This window comes from Anomaloglossus baeobatrachus, chromosome 5 (genome assembly GCF_048569485.1).
Source record: "Anomaloglossus baeobatrachus isolate aAnoBae1 chromosome 5, aAnoBae1.hap1, whole genome shotgun sequence".
Lineage (NCBI taxonomy): Eukaryota > Metazoa > Chordata > Amphibia > Anura > Aromobatidae > Anomaloglossus > Anomaloglossus baeobatrachus.
The window spans coordinates 189,271,664-189,294,175 of NC_134357.1; the positions used below are offsets into that span (position 1 = coordinate 189,271,664).

Sequence of the window (22,512 nt, forward strand, 5' to 3'; positions counted from 1 at the left end):
CTCCTCTACGTCTGTGTCGTGGTGTATCTGGACGACATCCTGGTCTTCTCTCTGGACCTACAGACCCACAGAGAGAACGTGCAGCTAGTACTCCAAAGGCTTAGAGAGAACCGTCTGTACGCCAAATACGAGAAGTGCGTCTTTGAAAAGTCGTCCCTTCCCTTTCTGGGTTATGTAATCTCGGACACCGGCCTGCAGATGGACCCCGAGAAAGTGTCTTCCATCCTCAACTGGCCTCCTCCATCCGGACTGAAGGCTATCCAACGCTTCCTTGGCTTTGCGAACTATTATCGGCAATTCATCCCGCACTTCTCTGCCTTGACTGCGCCTCTCTCTGCCTTGACCAAGAAGGGAGCTAATCCTAAGGACTGGCCACCGGCGGCCGATGCCGCGTTCTGCTCATTGAAACAGGCGTTTTCTTCCTCCCAAGTTCTTCATCGCCCTGAATTGAACCGACAGTTCACCTTGGAGGTGGATGCCTCCTCCTCAGGGGCCGGGGCAGTGTTGATGCAGAAATCCTGCTCCGGGAAGATGGTTACATGCGGATTCTTCTCCAAGAGCTTCTCGGCACCCGAACGCAACTACACCATCGGTGATCGGGAGCTACTGGCCGTCAAGCTGGCCTTGGAGGAATGGCGCTACCTCTTGGAGGGAGCTGTATATCCTGTGATTATCTACACGGACCACAAGAATCTGGAGTATCTGCGGTCAGCCCAAAGACTGAACCCACGACAAGCCCGCTGGTCCTTGTTTTTCGCTCGTTTTGATTTCCAACTCCATTTTCGGCCCGCGGACAAGAACGTGCGGGCAGACGCCTTGTCTAGGTCCTTCGTGCCCATTGAGCTGGAGGAGGAGACGTTCCAGCCGATCATCAGCCCCAGTAAAGTCATTCCGGTGGCTCCTGTCGCTCTGACTCAGATACCCCCTGGGAAAACCTATGTCTCTGATACTGACAGACACAGAGTCCTGCAATGGGGCCATGCCTCAAAGATCGCCGGCCACGCTGGTCAGAAGAAGACGTGGAGTACGATTGTCCATCACTACTGGTGGCCGTCTCTCCGTAAAGACGTCGCAACCTTCGTCTCAGCCTGTTCGTCCTGTGCCCGGAACAAGACACCCAAGCACCTACCATATGGACGTCTTCTGCCTCTGCCCATTCCTTCCGTTCCGTGGCAACATATTGCAATGGACTTACCCTTATCCTCCGGACACACAGTCATATGGGTTGTGGTGGACCGTTTCTCAAAAATGGCTCACTTCATTCCCATGGCCGGGCTGCCCTCTGCCCAGGAACTAGCTGACTCCTTCATACAACATATATTCCGATTGCATGGCTTTCCCGCACACATTGTGTCCGACAGAGGAACTCAGTTTACCTCGCACTTCTGGAGGGCCCTCTGCAAACATCTGGGAGTATCTCTGGACTTCTCTTCAGCCTACCATCCTCAGTCGAATGGGCAAGTGGAACGGGTCAATCAGAACCTGACCTCCTTCCTGCGCCACTACGTTAATGCCCATCACGATGACTGGTCCGCGCTTCTTCCTTCGGCTGAGTTCTCCCACAACCACCACATCAGCGAGTCCACTTCCTGCTCTCCCTTCCGAGTCGTTTACGGACTTCAGCCTTCTGTCCCATTGCCAGTATCCTCGGCTTCCGACGTCCCCGCAGCAGATGCTCTGGTCCAAGACTTCTCAGCCATATGGAGCTCTGTCAAGACTTCCCTAGAGCGTGCTTCTTTGCGGATGAAGAGACATGCGGACAAACGGCGCCTGGATCCCCCGTGTTTCTCCCCTGGTGATTTGGTCTGGCTTGCGTCCAAATATGTCCGATTGAAGTTGCCATCGTACAAGTTGGGTCCTCGTTACATCGGGCCGTTTAAAGTCATCAGCAAGATTAATGCAGTCTCCTACAAGCTGCAGCTCCCGGCCACAATGCGGATACCCAACTCCTTCCATGTCTCCCTGCTCAAGCCTGTTGTCCTTGGTCCCTTCTCCGCTGATGCCGGTACTGCTCCTCCTCCCATCGCTGACGATGACATCTATGCGGTAAGGGATATCGTGGCCATGAAGACCGTGCGAGGTCGGCAATACTTTCTGGTGGGCTGGGCAGGGTATGGTCCCGAGGATAGGTCCTGGGAGCCCCGGGAGAATGTTGGCACTCCTCTGATACGTGCCTTCCTGTCCTGGTTGCGGGGAGGGGGGCGTGGGGGAGGGGGTACTGTCACGCTTCCCGGTCCCCGGGCCCCGCTCTCCGGTCCCCGTGCCCCGCTCTCCGGTCCCCGTGCCCCGCTCTCCGGTCCCCGTGGTCCGCTCCCCAGTTCCCGCCGGCGTCCCCTGCTCACCACCCCGGTCCCGGTCCCGTCCTCCTCGCCTGCATCCTCCTTGTGTCCTGCTCCCCGCTCCCGGCGCTCCTCTGCGACATGGGACACACAATCCGGGCACTCCTGCTTCCTCCTCACCGCTTCCTGGACTGGCTTCTGGCACACGGGCCTCGCGCATGCGCATTAAGGCGCGCGCGCGCGGTCATTGACCCTCTCTTAAAGGGCCAGCACCCAGAAACAGGATATTGCATAGACAGGTACAGGGTATATTAGGGTTCTCTTTCCTGGTGGGCGGGGCCTGTTCTACGTGTTTAGCAAGCTAGTGTTCAGGTCCCCGTATTGCTTTACCCTGTGCTTTGCCCTGTATTAACCCTGTCTGTCTCGCAGAGCCTGTCCTGCCACGCCAGCCGCTCCGAACCAAGTCCATTCCTGGACCCTGACGGTGAATTCGGCGGATGTTCCACCACCTCTGCAGCTCCGCCAGTCTCCAATCCCTGGCTCCGTTCGGTGACCCGCCCCATCGCTCAGCAGGTTCCGGATTCCGCCTGACCCTACAACCCGGCCTCGGACCCTGAGCCTCGTCACCCGGACTACCGTCCAGAACTCCGTGGGTTCAGCAACATACACCTTTCCTGCTCCTCTACGGACTGTCTGGCTACCAATAGTGCTTCGGCTGCCGTGCATCAGGACCCTCTGGCGGGGTGACCGGCCTGGCTGCCTCCTCAGGGGAAATCGGTGTACGGTCCAGTGCTTCCACCATCCGGACGTAACACCAGCAAGCAGAGCTGAATCCTGAAAGGGAGTATATTACACATTGTTAGAACTGAGGATACTACACTGCTTAATTTTACAATTAAAGGGGTTGTTTCGCTCCCTGCCAGCCATTCAACACTGACAATGCCATCCGGGGAGTGCGGGGCAGCCCGCACCTCCATGCCGGCACTATCAGTGTAAAAGTGCTGGCGGAGAGCGGGACACGGTCTCGCACTTTAGCAGTAGCAGTGTCGGTATAGAGGTGCAGGCTGCCCCGCACTCCCCGGACGGAATTGTCAGTGTTGAAGGGCTGGCAGGGAGCGGAACATGGCCCCGCATTTTAACACTGACAATGCCATCCGGGAAGTGTGGGACAGCCTCCATCTCCATGCTGGCACTGTCACTGTTAAAGTACTGCCAAGGTATGGGACATGACTAAAAACTATTGGAGAGTGCGGTGAACTTTATTATATACTACCTGGGAAGTCATATCCCATCTACCAGCACCTCTTAATTTAACCGGCTGTGTGCACACTAATTCTTTCATTAAGGTGCGGGACACGGCCCCGCACTTTAAGCCAGAGGGCTTCGGGTCACCAGAGGTGATACCATGGGAACCCGGGTATGACCTCCAATGAACTGAGTGACATCACTGCTGCCATCCGGGTCCTTCTTGTCAGTGTTTCCCGGAGCCTGGAGAGATTGGACATGTTTTTGGTCTCTCCAGGCTCGAATGTAGCAGAGCCAGGACCATCGTGGGACCTTGTGTAGATTAAGTCGGACCTGGGTGTTTGGGGGTTAATAAAGTGGTGAAAGAGGATAGTTTTGTATTTTTTTCCAAATAAAGGATATTTCTCAATGTATGTGTATTTCTTTTTATTTATAGAATTAGTGATGGGGGGGTCTCATAGAAGATCCCTTCCCATCACTATCTCTAGACTTGATGAAAACTGTGTACTGTTATTAACCCCTAATTACTCCGATTGCCACCGCATCAGGGCAATCAAGATGAGCCAGGTAAAGTGCCGATACTGTTACATCTAATGGATGCGGCAATTCTGGGTGGCTGCTGGCTAATATTTTTAGGCTGGGGGGCTCCCAATAATGGTCTCCCCAGCCTGAGAATACCAGCCCTCAGCTGTGAGGCTTTATCTTGGCTGGGTATCAAAATTAGAGGGACCGCACGTCGTATTTTATAAATTATTTACTCATTTATTTATTTTACTGTACGATATAGACCCGCCCACTGGTGGCTGTGATTGGTTGCTGTCAGACAGCTGTCACTCAGCATGGGGGCGCATCTGACGGCAAGCAATCATAGACAGTTGAAGCAGTAAATATGTATGAGCCTAATGAGCGGGTGCAGTGAATATGTATGAACCTAATGAGCAGATAGGGAAGAAGAACGAGAGTCTGTGGGACCAGTGTGACAGCCCCACCGGTGATCGGTGAGTATGAAGTGCTAGGAGAGAGACAGAGAGAGAGAGAGTGCGAATAAGTGGCGTAATACTGTGACATCCTCATTCCGAGAAACCATATGTGAGTCAGAAATGCATGCAGGCATATTCTCCAAGCTCTCCCCATTCAGTTTCATCACTTTACCAATAATTTCAGCCTTTTCGTCAAGCTCCCAGACCTCTTTGTTGGGTCCAGAAGAAAATTCTCACATTTCCCATTGACTCGATTTGCACTCATCATTCATAACGAATACACCAATATCACAAAGTATTAGTTAGAGTGTAGCAATAATGAATATTACGGTATGCGCTCATCTCTAGATATAGAGTGTCATAAACCTTAATAATTATGGGGAGATAAGGTATGCACACCAGTGACTATGTAAGGGGAATACATGAAATAGCAGAAACTGCTGTGTGAATACTGACTTGAAAAATCCAATAGCTATATGTAAGAGTGAAAATGTGAAAAATGGAATCTGCATTACTGCCATGAACATATGAATCAAGAGAAATTTAGCTACTGAATTGATCAATGCAATTTCCATTTTTCACATTTTCACTCTTACATATAGCTATTGGATTTTTCAAGTCAGTATTCACACAGCAGTTTCTGCTATTTCATGTATTCCCCTTACATAGTCACTGGTGTGCATACCTTATCTCCCCATAGTGATGTTTTTTTAGGTTTTTGCACCCAGTTCAGACTTAGAATGGTGTTCCAGACGTTATCCTTATTGTTATAAGCCTTAATAATGTGATATGTTCTTGTATAATATATAGTATAAAATGTAGTGGTGTTTATACTGTTAATGTTTTGGATCATGTGTCCCTATATAATGTAAGGTATAATGCAGGGGTGGACACTGAGAGCAAAGGGCCCCTGTGCAAGAATTGTGTATGTCTCCCCCCCAAAGCTAAAAGTCACCTCTGGGACAACGCTGAGCAGCGTATCCCGAAGAGTCTGGAACAGGGGTGGGATTCAGCCGGTTCTGTCCGGTTCGGGCGAACCGTTGTTAAAATAGCTGCCGGTTCCCAGAACCGGCAAGAAACCGCTCCGGCAATCCGATTCTCTGTATTCACTTGTGTTAGTGTTTTTAAGACAAATTAATCCCCGTACCTCCGCGCCGCACTTCCGGGTTCAGTGGAGCCTGTCTGATTCCTGACCTGGTGTGCAGCGATCCGCTGACGCTGCAGAGGTCACGGCAGCGTGGTGAGGTTGCCAGCGTCAGTGTGTCTGCAGAGTACCGCGGAGGAGGAGGGAATACAGAGGAGAGGATGAGAGGACGCCGGTGCTTGGAGCAGGTAAGTGCTCAGTGAGCCAAAGATGTGTGATGCCCTGGCCTATCAGGTTGTCACAAGGGTGCCGTGCAACCTGCCCTTCTGCATGGTACCCGCTCCTCCTTGGTTACGGGTCCTGTTCATTTGGTGTTGCTACCAGCAGGTGTACATAAATCCTGAGGAACACTCTGCACCACACCCACCAACCACCCATTGGGCAGCCTGAGGGGAATAGGGCCACACAGATGGGGGGATGGAAGAGGGAGGGCAGAGATGTGAGTAGTTGAGTTGAGTAGAGTAGAGTTGAGCAGTGAGACAGCGGTGACAGTGCAGGTCACGCTGTGGAGCTGGGCTCCTGTACCCGTCCCAGGTGCCAGACGTTGGCCTGGCCAGAAGAGGCTGGAACCCCGGTCGCAGGGGGTAGTGACAGGGAGTATGGTGCTGCTACAGAGAGCAGGCCGGCTGCCTTGTGCTACAACCAGGCAGGGGCCAGGGCACGACGGGGTACTAGGACCCTAGGCTGGGAAGTAGCTTCACGCAGCCCAGTAATTCACCCGACGGGAACGGAATCTTCAGGAACCGTTCCCCACCCACTCTAGAATCGGGGTAGTAGTGCAACGAGGGGGATAGGACTTCCCAAAATCGTCCAGAAAATCCCAAGCGTGATCCCTGAGAGCAGACTCACCTTGCTAGCCATGCAGGTGAGCGGGACCCGAGTAGTCCTAGGTGAAAGGGATCCACCAAGTTACACACAGTGCTAAGGGACAAGGCTTCAGACCACCAGCAACACCAAAGGGGCATGGACCCAGTGTGCTCAACCAAGAAAAACAGGGCATTCAAGAGTTTGATTTACCTGGTGTCAACGTCAGTGACTTTGGACTGTGACTACCCGATATCTCTTCACCCCGACGGGTTCCCCACTCCATCCATCATCGGGCCCCGGGACACCAGGCCCCTACCCACGGAGGGGTTAAAACATCCTGCTGTTTCAAAACCGTCACCGGGCTCCCCAACAGCAGCGGTGGTCTTTCCCATTACCCCACATCCTGGGTGGTGTCACGAACATTATCCCATTCACCACCTCAAAACACAAATCCCCCCTTTTTATTTCCGAGGCAGCCGCGCGACCCCGCCTCGGATCCGGAGACTCCTCGAGCCACTGTGGATCCAGATCCGAGCAGCCCGTCGGCTGTCGCGGGGGCGGTACACCTTAAGGAATACTTGGCGTCACGAACAGGATGCAAGCAGGACCCACTAACCTGGGTGATGTGCGCCTTGATGTAATGTTCGGTGCAGAGGAGGATCCACGGGACAACGCACCGGACTCCCCCAAGGAGACCACCAGGAGCGAACCCCTATACAGGGGCTGTCTGGCAATCTCCCCAGAAGGCCTAGATGCGCAGCAGCCGGGACACGGGAGCGTTGCGGGATAGCGTCCGAAGATGTCCACACAGGATATGGAGGCAGGTCCAAGGAAAGACGTGGACTGAGAAGAACTGGGTACAGGTGCCGACTGGAGATGGCAAATGGAATCCGGGACCAGCGAGGGTGTAGTCAGGCGATACCGGGCGGAGTCCAGGATCGGTGATGAGTACAGGCTGGAGGAAGATGACGGGATCCACAACAGTCTGACACCGGGGATTCTCCTGGAAAGTCGGAAGACCGGATACGCACAGGCAGCAGTTGGGATCTGCGGATAGAGACAGGGTTAACCCTGGGCACAAGACACAGGGGACCTGAACGCTAGCACAAGAGACACGGCTACTGGTACACATTGAACAGGCAGCGCCCACATGGAAAAGGAAGTCTTATATACTGATATAGAAGGGTTAATAGTTTCTCTATTTCTTTATTAAAGATATGTTATTGTTCCATTAGTAAGTATATCTGGTGGTAGCTCATAGTCATTATGGAGCCTTGAGAATGAGAGACAAGCTCAAGGATTATTATTGTCTCTAAATGTTCTTATCTTCTTCTTATCTCATATGCATGACTCTACATTTTTGTTTTGCTAAAACTTAAAGGTCATATGAGCAACTTGTAAAGTCCAGCTAGAAGCCTTTTTTTGCAATATCACATTGATCTGTAAATGGTATAAATAAACTGTACCATAGCTAAATAAACAGAAAACTGATCATGCTCCCATGAATGCAGGTCTTTTCTCCGAGCGCTCAATCTTGATTAGGTCTGAAGAGGCCTAATTCAGAGGACCTCACTGGTGATCCCATAAGCTGACTTGTGACAAAACAGAACAGCTACAACAATACCCTGTACCTGTATTCAGCCATTTCCTGTTTTCAGAGACGCTGGCCCTTTAAGAGAAAGGGAGAGAGCGCGCCCGCGCCCTAGTGCGCATGTGCAAGACCCGGAGCCGGAGAACAGTGCAGGACGCAGGGGAGATGAGGCAGGAGGGCTGAAAGCAGAGTCCAGGGACACAGCGAGGCGCCGGGACCACCAAGCGGGACACGCAGGGGAAGCAGAGGGAGGAGAGCGGGAGCGGCGGCCGTGGTCAGGGTGCACGGGGACTGGACCGGTAAGAGATGAGCGGCGCTGTGATAAGCGGCGCGGTGACGAGCGGCACCGCAGCCCTGGGGGCGCGACACTTGAGAAGTGAAAATCGCAATCCAAAATCTTATTTTCCGCGACGTCCGCCATTTTTCCGCTGTTTTCGCGCCAAAAAAAGCCATCTTCTTGGAAAAAGGGCGCAAAGCCGAAGCCCTGCCCTTCGTCTTCAGCCTCAAACAGGAACCGGAAGTTCCCAGAGGGCCACAGCGCGCGAAAAAGTGCTGGGAGAAAACCGAGGGGGCGTGCCTGAATGTAGCGAAAGCGGAAAAGAACCAGGGACGCCAGGACTCTGCCATACTCTTCCTGGACAATGCAGAGGCAAGATGGTGGAGCGGAGCTGGTCACCGGAACGTGCTGTTCCCAGGACCGCGACTTAGATTGAAGAGGAGACCGAGCAGCTGTGCAGGAGAATGCGGACGCAGTTCCTGTTCATACTGAATCACTGGAGGGAAGAGATGAGGAGTCTGGTGGTAGCGGTGCGAGCCCGTGAGATTGAAATCCCAAGTGAAGAAAGGGTAAGCGGTTACCCAGTCCCTGATGATTACCTTAATCCCGCCATGGCGGCTGAGGTATCTGGTCCGCCCCCGCTTGCGGCAATCACTCTACCGTCACCTACCCCGTCCTCGGCGGACGCTGAGCTGCCATCATCCATCCCAGCAGCGGAACCTGCAGCATTTTCATATGAAGCTTCAGCAGCAGCCCCGAAGTCTCCTGTCGTCCCTGTTATGTCAACGGTTCCCCGGAGCCCTCACCAGATCAGACCCGGCTGCATCACCAGGCCCGTCCTTAGAGGCGGAGCACCCGGACCCTGCAACCCTGGCTGCGGAGGTGTCGGTCCCATTACTTCCAGCAGTGGGAGTGGAACCTTCCAAGTTTCTGGTTCCATTACCGAGCGGCATCCTGACGGCTGTCAGGGCCGCAGAAATGTATTTGCCACCAGTGTTAGAGGCTGAAGCCTAGCAGTGATCCCTGTGCTGAAGAAGTGCAGGGGCGGCGACTATTACGGTTCCGTACGGGAGTGATAGCCAGAGAGTGGTGCTGGAGGAGAGTTGGCACTCAAGAGCTAGTGAGTGGGAGTGCCACCTGGGTCTGGGGCCCCTGGCATGGTGGCCCGAGGCCACGCTGTGCCTTGGAGGGACCTCTGGCACCGATCGATCGAGATTGCCCGTTGCAGTAATGCAGCGATAAAAGGCTGATACAAAAGTTAGTGGTACCGTAACATTGTTAGGTATCTGAGTTTTCCATTAGTTCTTTTCCACAGTTTGGTATTTTCCATATAGAAAATGTTAGAAAATGAGAGAATTAATGAAAAGCTAATTGCATGAGAAAGTAACCTGATTTTTTCCTAGATTGACAGCAGTTGTACTACGGTACAGGGACTCTTAGGGGTACTTTGGGGTCAAATCGAAAGTGATGCACATCCAGCGACGCTGTCGATATCAGAGTGTGTAAATCGTTTTTGATACGATTAACGAGCGCAAAAACGTCGAAATCTTATCATCGGTGTAGCGTCGGTCATTTCCATAATTTCGTAAGGACCGATGTTACGATGTTGTTCCTCGTTCCTGCGGCAGCACTCATCGCTGTGTGTGAAGCCGCAGGAGCGAGGAACATCTCCTTACCTGCGTCCTGCGGCTCACGCCGGCTATGCGGAAGGAAGGAGGTGGGCAGGATATTTACGTCCTGCTCATGTCCGCCCCTCCGTTCTATTGGCCGCCTGCCGTGTGACGTCGCTGTGACGCCGCACGACCCGCCCCCTTAGTAAGGAGACGGTTCGCCGGCCAGAGCGACGTCGCAGGGCAGGTAAGTCCGCGTGAAGCTGCCGTAGCCATAATGTTCGCTATGACAGCTATAACACAATATCGTATGTGCGACAGGGGCGGGGACTATCGCGCTCGGCATCGCAAGCATCGGCTTGCGATGTAGTAGTGTGCAAAGTACCCCATACTGTGTTTTTGCAAAGACTTCCACGTTTTATAGTTAAAAATGGACCACGGTCACAGGACTGGCGTGACCAACACAAACTTGTGTCTTGTAAAAAGACTGCACCTGTTGTGCCAACTGGAGTCGTCTGGCACACCCCGGGACCTTAACCCAGTCCAAGGACTTATCTAGGTTTCCAGGGGAACCAGGTTGTTTGAGAGGGGGGGTTGTTGGGATCCAGGACGTTGGGGCCGGACTGTCGCAGGGAGGGACCGCAACGTGGAAGGTTGGGTCCCCGCTGCCACTAAAACCGGTGGCGTCCCCTTTTGGCAGGCGAACTAATAATGTTTAGTAACGGTTCAAGAAAGTGCCTCCCAAATGTGGGATGAATCTGTTAAATAAATGTTAACCTTTTTTCCTTCCTTTAAAAAAAAAATAAATGCTTGGTGTTCTGTAGCTTGTGGACAAACTATGTTTAACCAAGGAGGAATGTGACGCCCTGGCCTATCAGGTCGTCACAAGGGTGCCGTGCAACCTGCCATTCTGCATGGTACCCGCTCCTCCTTGGTTACGGGTCCTGTTCATTTGGTGTTGCTACCAGCAGGTGTACATAAATCCTGAGGAACACTCTGCATCACACCCACCAACCACCCATTGGGCAGCTTGAGGGGAATAGGACCACCCAGATGGAGGGATAGAAGAGGAAGAGCAGAGATGTGAGTAGTTTAGTTGAGTGGACTAGAGTTGAGCAGTGAGACAGCGGTGACAGTGCAGGTCACGCTGTGGAGCTGGGCTCCTGTATCTGTCCCAGGTGCCAGATGTTGGCCTGGCCAGAAGGAGCTGGAACCCCGGCCGCAGGGGGTAGTGACAGGGGGTATGGTGCTGCTACAGAGAGCAGGCCGGCTGCCTTGTGCTACAACCAGGCAGGGGCCAAGGCACGACGGGGTACGCAGACCCTAGGCTGGGAAGTGGCTTCGCGCAGCCCAGTAATTCACCCGACGGGAACGGAATCTTCCGGAACTGTTCCCCACCCGCTCCAGAATCGGGGTACTAGTGCAACGAGGGGGATAGGACTTCCCAAAATCGTCCAGAAAATCCCAAGCGTGAACCCTGAGAGCAGGCTCACCTTGCTAGCCACGCAGGTGAGCGGGACCCGAGTAGTCCTAGGCGAAAGGGGTCCACCAAGTTACACACAGGGACAAGGCTTCAGACCAACCAGCAACACCAAAGGGGCACGAACCCAGCGTGCTCAACGAAGAAAAACAGGGCATTCAAGAGTTTGGTTTACCTGGTATCAGCGTCAATGACTTTGGACTGTGTGAGTACCCGATATCACTTCACCCCGACGGGTTCCCCACTCCATCCATCACCGGGCCCCGGGACACCAGGCCCCTACCCACGGAGGGGTTAAAACATCCTGCTGCTTCAACACCATCACCGGGCTCCCCAACAGCAGCGGTGGTCTCTCCCATTACCACGCACCGTGGGTGGCGTCACAAACATTATCCCATTTACCACACCAAAACACAAATCCCCCCTTTTTATTTCCGAGGTTCACGACCCCGCCTCGGATCCAGAGACCCCTCGAGCCACTGCGGATCCGGGTCCGAGCAGCCTGTCGGCTGTCACGGGGGCGGCACAGATGCATGGAGACAAGAATCTGCAGGTGAGAGGAGCTGTATAAGAGGGGATCTATATGGGAAAAGGAGCACATGGGATGAAATCTGCAGGGGAAAAGGAGAACATGGGATGAGATCTGCTGGGGAAAGAGGCCATGATGAGATCTGCAGGGGAAAGAAGCCATGATGGGACCTGCATGGGAAAGAAACAATGATGGGATCTGCAGGGGAAAGAAGCCATGATGGGATCTGCAGGAGAAAGAGGCTATAATTGAAAGGGATCTGCAGGGGAAAGAGGCCATAATGGGATGGGGTCTGCAGGGGAAAGAGGCCATAATGGGATGGGATCTGCAGGGGAAAAAGGCCATAATGGGATGGGATCTGCAGGGGAAAGAGGCCATAATGGGATGGGATCTGCAGGGGAAAAGAGACCACATGGGATGAGATCTGTAGGGTGAAAGGAGCCATATGGGATGGGATCTGCACTGGAAAAGCAGCCACATGGGATGATATCTGTATGGGGAAGGTCGTCCATTCCAATTTTAGCAGGGCTATTTTAGTAATAATATTTAAAAATTGTAGAAAAAATGTTTAATACATTATGACTGACAGTGACTGGAACAACTGGTACTGGACAGGAGAGTGAAGATATAGGAGGGGAAGAAGGGGAAAGTGATTATACTTTAAATTACTTGTATTTTTTGGTTGAGCAAAGTGCGTGAAAATGGGTGTGGCTAACAAAATGGGTGTGGTTACAGAATGGGCGTGGTTACAGAATGGCAGGGTGTACAGAGAATCTGCTGTTAAAAATTTGAATCCCACCTCTGATCTGGAGCGCCGTGCCGTCACTGAGAAGAAGAGGCCGGTGCTGGACACTGGAGAAAGCAGCGGTGTGCAGGGTCGGACTGGGGTGTCTAGGGCCCTCCAGGGGAATTGACTCCAGGGGCCCACCCTACAGCTATATGCAAATTCCTGTTAGCCATTATCCCCAACCCCGTTATAGTGGAGCATTGATTGTAAAACACAGGCGGCTCCTACACATCTACTGTACACACCATAACTGGTATGTACAATTACGGTAGTTTACATTAAAGAGGCTCTTTGGTGAAAAAAAGTTTTACCGATCCATAGGTTTAGTAGGTGATAACTTATTGATCGGTGGAAACCGCACCAATCGGAAGAATATGGAACTTTTATCTCTGACAGGACACTTATATCCCCATCATAAAATGCAGTGGCAGGTGGGATATGTGACCGCAGCTCCATTCATTCTCTTTGGGGCAGTCAGAAAAAGTCGAACAGCACATGGCAGTCACTGAGGAGATGAATGGATCAGGGGTCGAGATGGACATGAGCACCAGTGTAATGGGGCACATTTTGCCGATCAATGCAGGTCCCAGCAATCAGACCTCCACTGATGAATAAATTATCACTAATCCTTAGGCCACGTTCACACTTTCAGTATTTGGTCAGTATCTTACATCAGTATTTGTAGCCAAAACCAGGAGTGGGTGAAAAATACAGAAGTCGTGCTCGTGTTTCTACTATAATTTTCCTCTGATTTTACCACTCCTGGTTTTGGCTACAAATACTGAGGTAAAATTCTGACCCAATACTCATTGTGTGCATGTGGCCTTAGAAAGGGTGATTACTTGTTTTCAGCAGAGAACCTCTGTAAGTGCATGTTTGCTACAATGTAATAATCACAGAACAGGCAGGGGTTAAATGTTCAAGTATTTAATCTCTATTGGGAATAAAGAATTTTCCCCATACTGATATCAGAGAGAAAAAGTGACCTCCATACACAATCAGACCAATAATGCCACATACAAGAGAGAAACACTGCTACACCGTGACCAGAAAACATATTACCATCACACAGTGACCAAATAAAACCACGTACAAAGGAAAAATACCGCCACATCGTGACCAGACAACATTTTATCACCATACAGTGACCAAATATAAACACATACAAGGGAGGAATACTGCCAGAAGTGACCAGACAACATATTACCATCACACAGAGACCGAATACAACCCTTACAAGGGAGAAATACTGGCACACAGTGACCAGACCAGACCACATACTGACTGAATAATACCACATACATAGGAGAAATACTGCAACACTATGACCAGATCACATATTTCCACCGCACAGTGACCAAATGCAACTACATACAAGAGAGAAATACAGCCACACCATGACCAGACAACATATTACCACCACACAGTGACCAAATAAAACCATGTACAAGGGAGAAATACTACCACACCGTGACCAGATAACATATTACCACCACACAGTGAACAAATATAACCCCATACAAGGGAGAAATACCGCTACATTGTGACCAGATAACATATTACCACCACACAGTGACCACATAAAACCATATACAAGGGAGAAATAACGCCACATCGTGACCAGACCACAGTGACCAAATAATACCACACACAAGAGACAAATACCACCATACTGTGACCATATTACCAACACATCGTGACCGAATACAGCCACATACAACCTCCCCTCTCCCCTTATCTGACCACCATCTATTGACCATTTCAACCCTGTCCTCCTCACCTGCCCCCCCTGTCCAGCACCTAGCACCCCCCCGCAGAAACCTTGCACACATCAACATACACACCCTTTCTGACTCTATCCTACCTCTGTCCTCCATATCTTCACTCCACGACACAAACAGTGCCACCACTTTCTACAACGCCACTCTCACATCAGCTATTGATTCAGTTGCTCCGCTTGTGCATGGCAGAGTGAGATGAATCAATAGACAGCCCTGGCACAACAGCCTCACTAAAAAGCAAGTATCTAGGGCTGCCGAGTGGTTCTGGAAGAAAACGCACTCCCAGGAAGACTTCACCACATTCAAAAATGCAATTCACACATTTCGCTTGGCCCTTACCTATGCTAAACAGGATTACTTCAGAGCTTTCATATCCTCTTTAACACACAACCCCAAATAGCTATTTAATATTTTTAACTCCCTCCTTCGCCCACCACTGCCCCCTCCAACCTCCCTCATCTCTGCAGAAGCATTTGCTACCCATTTCAAAGAAAAGATCGACCAAACCAGACAAGTCTTTTCTGCTCAACCACCACAACCCCTTCATATAACAGCCCACTGCCCCTCCTCCATAAACTTCCTCCCCACCATCACCGAAGGAGAGCTTGCACATCTTCTCTCAAAAGCGCACCTCACCACCTGCGCACTTGTCCCCATCCCATCCCACCTCCTTCCCAACCTCATCACTATCCTTATTCCAGCCTTAACCCATCTCTTCAACCTATCTTTAACAACTGGTACCTTCCCTTCTGCCTTTAAACATTGAACAGTCACACCCATCCTAAAGAAACCTTCCCTCGACCCAACCTCTACTATCAGCTATCGCCCCATATCACTACTCCCGTTTGCCTGAAAACTCCTGGAACAGCATGTCCATGCTGAACTTTCCTCCCACCTCTCCTCTAACTCTCTCTTTGACAACCTACACTCCGGCTTCCGTCCACATCATTCCACTGAAACTGCCCTGACTAAAATCACGAATGACTTACTTACTGCCAAAGCTAACAACCACTTCTCTATACTCCTACTGCTAGACCTGTCCTCAGCCTTTGACACTGTGGACCACACCCTGCTACTACAGATCCTCTCTTCCCTTGGTGTCAGAGACCTCGCCCTCTCTTGGATCTCTTCATACCTCTCCAACCGCACTTTTAGTGTCTCCCACTCCCACACAACCTCTTCATCCCACCATCTCTCTGTTGGCGTCCCTCAAGGCTCTGTCCTGGGACCCTTACTCTTTTCCATCTATATATTTGGCCTGGGACAACTCATAAAGTCCCATGGCTTCCAGTACCACCTATATGCCGATGACACTCAGATCTACCTCTCTGGTCCAGATGTCACTTCTCTGCTGTCCAGAATCCCAGAGTGCTTATCTGCTATATCTTCCTTCTTTTCCTCTCGCCTACTAAAGCTCTATGTGGCCAAAACTGAACTGATCATCTTTCCTCTGTCTCACCTACACTCTCTACCTGATATACCTATTACAATAAATAACATCACGCTCTCCCCAGCACCCAAAGTTCAGTGCCTCGGAGTAACGTTTGACTCTGCCTTGTCCTTCATACCACACATCCAATCCCTCACCACCTCCTGCCGTCTTCAACTCAAAAATATTTCCAGAATCCGTCCTTTCCACAATTCTCAATCTACAAAAATGCTAGTGCATGCTCTCATAATCTCCCGCCTTGACTACTGCAACATCCTCCTCTGTGGTCTCCCTGCTTACACGCTTGCCCCTCTCCAGTCTATTCTTAATTCTGCTGCCCGAATGATCCACCTCTCTCCTCAATACCACCCCGCTTCTCCTCTCTGCAAATCCCTCCATTGGCTCCCAATCTTCCATCGTATCCAATTCAAACTACTAACACTGACCACCAAAGCCATCCATAATCTGTCTCCTCTGTATAGATCTGAACTAATCTCTCGCTACACTCCAAAACGTAATCTCTGCTCCTCCCAAGATCTCCTTCTCTCCTCCTCTCTCATTCGCTCCTCACGCAACCGACTCCAAGACTTCTCCCGAGCATCCCCAGTCTCCTGGATCTCACTGCCTCAACACATCAGACTATCTACTACACTTGCAAACTTCAAACGGAACCTGAAAATTCATCTGTTCAGAAATGCCTATAACCTTCAATGACCCCGCTGCCGCCCCACCACCGTGCGGAGCTGCCACCCCACCACCGTGCGGAGCTGCCACCCCACCACCGTGCGGAGCTGCCACCCCACCACCGTGCGGAGCTGCCGCTCCACCACCGTGCGGAGCTGCCGCCCCACCACCGTGCGGAGCTGCTGCCCAACCTACACCCCACCTACTGTCTCCTCCCGAAAATCCATTAGAATGTAAGCCCGCAAGGGCAGGGCCCTCTTTCCTCTGTACTAGTCTGTCTATTGAAACTTGTATATGTATTCTGTATGTAACCCCCTTCTCATGTACAGCACCATGGAATCAATGGTGCTCCATAAATAAATAATAATAATAATAGGGTGAAATACCAGCACCCCATGACCAGACCACATAATAACCAAATACTACAATAATGAATAAAATCCACAATACTAATAACACTAAAATTACCATCAGTGCCATTATACATAGAAGCTCTGTTTATAGTGTCAGTGTACATGTAATACAGCGATCAACAGTAACATTATATACAGGAGCTGTGCATATAGTGTATAGTGTATAGTGTGTGTGTGTGTGTGTGTGTGTCTGTGTGTGTGTATAGATGTAATACACTGCCTTACCAGTGCCATCTCCAGTCGAAATTATTCATTTTCGCTTTTTCTCTTCATCCTGCACAGACCGCCATCACTTCTTCCTGCCATGACTCGACTCTATAGAAAATAAACACACAGTCACCTATAGCTGATCACTACCAGAACACATTCCACACTTTTTCCCCAATTTCACTATGCCAGACTTTGGTTCCCCCATGGAAGACAGTATCCTCAAAATGAAATTATATTACAGCAGTAATAATGTCACCTAATTTTCCCCCCTACAGTAATTATGTCCATCATTTGCCACCAAAAACCAATAATGTATGTTCCTCGTTCTGTCTCCATACAGTAATTATATTACTCTTGTGGCTTCATATCCGGCGTGGTCAAATGGCCACTCCACCCACCTGAGACTGAGCACAGATGTCAGAGCGTGGCACATGGCAGTCATGTTTAAAGATGTGATGTAGTCACATATACATGCACACACGCAAACACACACAAATACATAGACACACAGACATACGCAGACTCTCAGACAAATGCATGCATACAGGCACACAGACATATGCAGACAAATGTAACACATGCAGATAAATGCATGCAGACACAAATACATGCACACTCATGCAGACAAGAACACAGACATACATAGATAAACGCACAGGCATGAACATGAAAACATGCACACAGATATGAAGACAGGCACACATATATAGACAGAAATGTGCACATACACACATGCACACCTACATACGTACACACACAGACTTGCTGACACACACACACAGGCACATGTGCACATAGGCAGACACAGACATGCACACATGCAGAAAAACGTACACACATGCACGTAGACAGCCACATGCATATGTTGACACAAGTGAAAAGGTTTTGGTACCGTGTTAGCCAGTTGAAAAATTATTGAATGTTCTCAGTGAGAGGAAAAAAATTCAAATCTTGTGTATTTAGCCATTAAAAGGTATCACAAGATTATAATTTTGTTCCTCTCACTGAGAACATTCAATAATATGTTGACACAGACATGCACATGAACGCAGACATGCACACATATATAAAAACACAGACAGACAGACGCACGCACATACAGAATAATGCAGCCAGGCACATGCATGCACACAGACACACATATGTAGACATGCAGAAAGGCAAACACATGCACAAGAATGAACACAAGCACAGACATACAGGCACAACTATGCACACAGAAGGCAGTCAGGCCCACACACCGACAAGCACAAATACATAGACACAAAGGAACAAGCATACACACACATGTAGGCATAATCATGCATACAGAATGCAGTCAGGCGAATGCACAAACATGCACACACACGTAGGCACATACATGCATACAGAATGCAGTCAGACCTATGCACAGACAAGCACAAATATACTGAAACACAGGCACATGCATGCACACACATGTAGGCACATACATGCATACAGAATGCAGTCAGGCCCATGCACAGGCAAGCACAAATACACACACACACATGTGCACAGACATGCAGGCACATACATGCACACAGAATGTAGTCAGGCCCATGCACAGACAAGCACAAATACATAGACACACAGCCACACACACACACACACACATATTAGAGAATTTCTTACCTTCCCCCGGCTGGTCTCCGGTCCAGCCCGCAGGGTCCATTGATGATACTCTTCGGCGGGAAGCAGCAGTGCTCGGTGAGCTGCCTGACATCACAGTTAGCAGACACGGATGTGTCTATTAAATCTGACAAGGTCGGGGCAGCACAAAAACACTAGAAGGCGCAGTGCAGCCCCAGCCGACATATAAAAAAGCGGCCCCGTGGCCTCAGCACTGCTGCCGCTGGAGCTGCCCGCGGCCCTGGCACAGCCGTCGATGAAGCTGCCCACAGCCCTGGAACAGCTGCCGTGGAGCCGCCCGCGGCCCTGGCACAGCCGCCGGTGGAGCCTCCCGCAGCCCTGGTATTGCCGCCGGTGGAGTTGCTTGGGGCCCTGGCACTGCCGCTGGTGGAGCCGCCTGGGCCCTGGCACTGCCGCTGGTGGAGCTGCCTGGGGTCCTGGCACTGCCACTGGTGGAGCTGCCTGGGGTCCCCTGCCTTAGCCCATGCCGAGGTTACCAGCCTAGGGCCCTATGTGAAGCCCGGGTGGCAGCTAAGGACCCAAGGCCTGCCGGGGGATCCCTCGGCACCCCTGTGGCCCAGTCCGACCTTATATGGAATCCAGTTGTAGCTCTTTCTACCACCATATTACAGTACAATGCTCGGGTACCCATAGACATGGGTGTCACATCTGTCACTACATGCCTTGTGGCTAGGGACAGGCTCAGGGCTAGTTTGTTATACTCAAACGGAGAAAACAAGATCCAGCGCAACATTGGTAGGGATAAAAAATATGCAAACATTTATTTAATCCATTAAAAAATGCTGCAACAGTACTAGCACCACATAGACCCCTTAAGGGTAATAGTCCTTCACCAACAACTGGGCAGGGACCAAGTCCACTCTGGAGCAGTCCTCAACCTGTATGAAGAAACAAGTGGACAAGAGATGCCTAGATTCTCCTTACTTCCTGCTAGGCATTGCTCATCTCTGGTTTGTGTGAGTGTCTTATCTGATCTTGTCCCTCTACCTTGTTTCCCCATTCCCCTCCTGACTCCTTCCTAATGACTTCATTCCCTCATACCCTGACCTCAGCTTGCTCTCCGACTCCGTCTCTGCCCACCCCTTTGTACTGACGTGACCTCTCCGTGTACTGACTCCGGCCAGCTCTCTGACTCTGTCTTGGCCCGTTCCCTTGTACTTACGTAACCTCTCTGTGTATCGACTTTGGTTTGCCCTCTGACTTCGTCTCTGCCCGTCCCCTTATTCTGACGTGACCTCTCAGTGTACGGATTCCTGGCTTGTTTGACTGTTCCTCACTAGGTTCTGCTTCACCTAGTTTATTAACCAGCAGCTCCTGTCTATTTGTCTTCTGGCGACATCTAGTGGTTTGTTGGCTAACTGCATCGGGGTTAACATGAAAAAAAATACGTTTCAAAAATTGTGCTGATTGGTAACGTTATTTAGTAACTAATTTGTGTCACATAACTCTAGGATTTATGTGAATAAAATTTCAAAGCTTGAAAATTGCAAACTTTTCAAAATATTCACCACATTTCCGATATTTTCACAAATAAATGCAAAAAATGTCGTCCTAATTTTAGTACTATCATGAAGTACAATATGTCATAAAAAAATAATCTCAGAATCCCTAGAATTCATTTAAGTGTTCTAGAGTTATAACCTGGTAAAGTGACAATGATCAAAATTACAAAAAATGGCTTGGTCTTGAAGGTAAAAATGGGCTAGGAGTAAAGGGGTTAAGTGATATCTGTCTTGGCATCCAAATTCATAGCTGTAGCTATAATCCAAAGGTTGTACTTATGTCCAAAGACCTAAATGGTATTCCTCCTTAAAGGCACATTGTATTGGTACATAGAGATCTGTGTATATATAGTAGTACAAGTACATCTCAATATAACTGTAATTTAGTAATAATCGCATTTTCAATACACTTTTTAAAAATAAACATCACTAACCAGGAAATAACAGTTGCATTCTTTTAATTGTAACATGTACAAAACATTAAACAAATAGAATATTAACAGTGATCGGAATTAGAAAATAGCGTTAAAAAATGGTGATTTTTCTTTTCTCCACTATCCACCCGCTCCTGTTAGCCCCACATGTCTGCTGATCAAATCTGCAAACATGAGCAGGGATCACTGCCGGCTCACCACAGCAGCTGGTGGTGATTACTGCGACATGACCGATGACGTACTAGTACGTTATCAGTCGTGAAGGGGTTAAATAGAATCTGTCATTAGGATTTTAAACCTCAAACTAATGACATGTATATAAACATGCTTTACTTACCATTTTTGTAGAAATCCATTTTGACGTTTTAGAGTCAACCATAGTTTATATTATATGCTAATGAGTGAGAAGGCCACTGGGGTGGACCGTGCACTTGAAGCTCTCCTGGTTCTCTCTGTTCCCTGCCTGCTGCCTTCCACTTATTGATGGTAGCTCATCTTTCAGTGACCTGTCTGTCACAGGCAGGAGGTGGGGAATAAAGAGAAGCAGGAGAGATTAAAGGGCAGTCCTTGCACCTTAATAATATCCAATTTCCATTATGTATTTCTCGAAAGCAGAAAAATGTACAGTACAGACCAAAAGTTTGGACACACCTTCCCATTCAAAGAGTTTTCTTTATTTTCATGACTGAAAATTGTAGATTCACATTGAAGGCATCAAAACTATGAATTAACACATGTGGAATGAAATACTTAACAAAAAAGTGTAAAAACAACTGAAAATATGTCTTATATTCTAGGTTCTTCAAAGTAGCCACCTTTTGCATTGATTACTGCTTTGCACACTCTTGGCATTCTCTTGATGAGCTTCAAGAGGTAGTCACCGGAAATGGTCTTCCAACAGTCTTGAAGGAGTTCCCAGAGATGCTTAGCACTTGTTGGCCCCTTTGCCTTCACTCTGCGGTCCAGCTCACACCAAACCATCTCGATTCGGTTCAGGTCTGGTGACTGTGGAGGCCAGGTCATGGCGTAGCACCCCATCACTCTCCTTCTTAGTCACATAGCCCTTACACAGCCTGGAGGTGTGTTTGGGGTCATTGTCCTGTTGAAAAATAAATGATGGTCCAACTAAACACAAACTGGATGGAATAGAATGCCGCTGCAAGATGCTTTGGTAGCCATGCTGGTTCAGTAGGCCTTCAATTTTGAATAAATCCCCAACAGCGTCACCAGCAAAGCACCCCCACACCATCACACCTCCTCCATGCTTTACGGTGGGAACCAGGCATGTAGAGTCCATCCGTTCACCTTTTCTGCATCACACAAAGACACGGTGATTGGATCCAAAGATCTCAAATTTGGACTCATCAGACCAAAGCACAGATTTCCACTGGTCTAATGTCCATTCCTTGTGTTCTTTAGCCCAAACAAGTTTCTTCTGCTTGTTGCCTGTCCTTAGCAATGGTTTCCTAGCAGCTATTTTACCATGAAGGCCTGCTGCACAAAGTCTTCTCTTAACAGTTGTTCTAGAGATGTGTCTGCTGCTTGAACTCTGTGTGGCATTGACCTGGTCTCTAATCTGAGCTGTTGTTAACCTGCGATTTCTGAGGCTGGTGACTCGGATAAACTTATCCTCCGCAGCAGAGGTGACTCTTGGTCTTCCTTTCCTGGGGTGATCCTCAT

The 22,512-nt window shown here is 49.7% G+C and overlaps 1 long non-coding RNA gene across 1 annotated transcript in view; it reads right to left on the reverse strand.

Moving 5' to 3' along the window:
* Positions 1 to 7,090: 7,090 nt before the first annotated feature.
* The window catches only part of LOC142309857 (uncharacterized), a 43,918-nt gene continuing 28,496 nt past the window's right edge, over positions 7,091 to 22,512 (reverse strand). Inside the window, exons 3-4 of the long non-coding RNA XR_012754015.1 lie at positions 17,262 to 17,351; positions 7,091 to 7,502 (exon numbers count right to left, since the gene is read on the reverse strand). This is a non-coding gene — a long non-coding RNA (uncharacterized LOC142309857). The remainder of the gene's footprint in view (positions 7,503 to 17,261; positions 17,352 to 22,512) is intronic.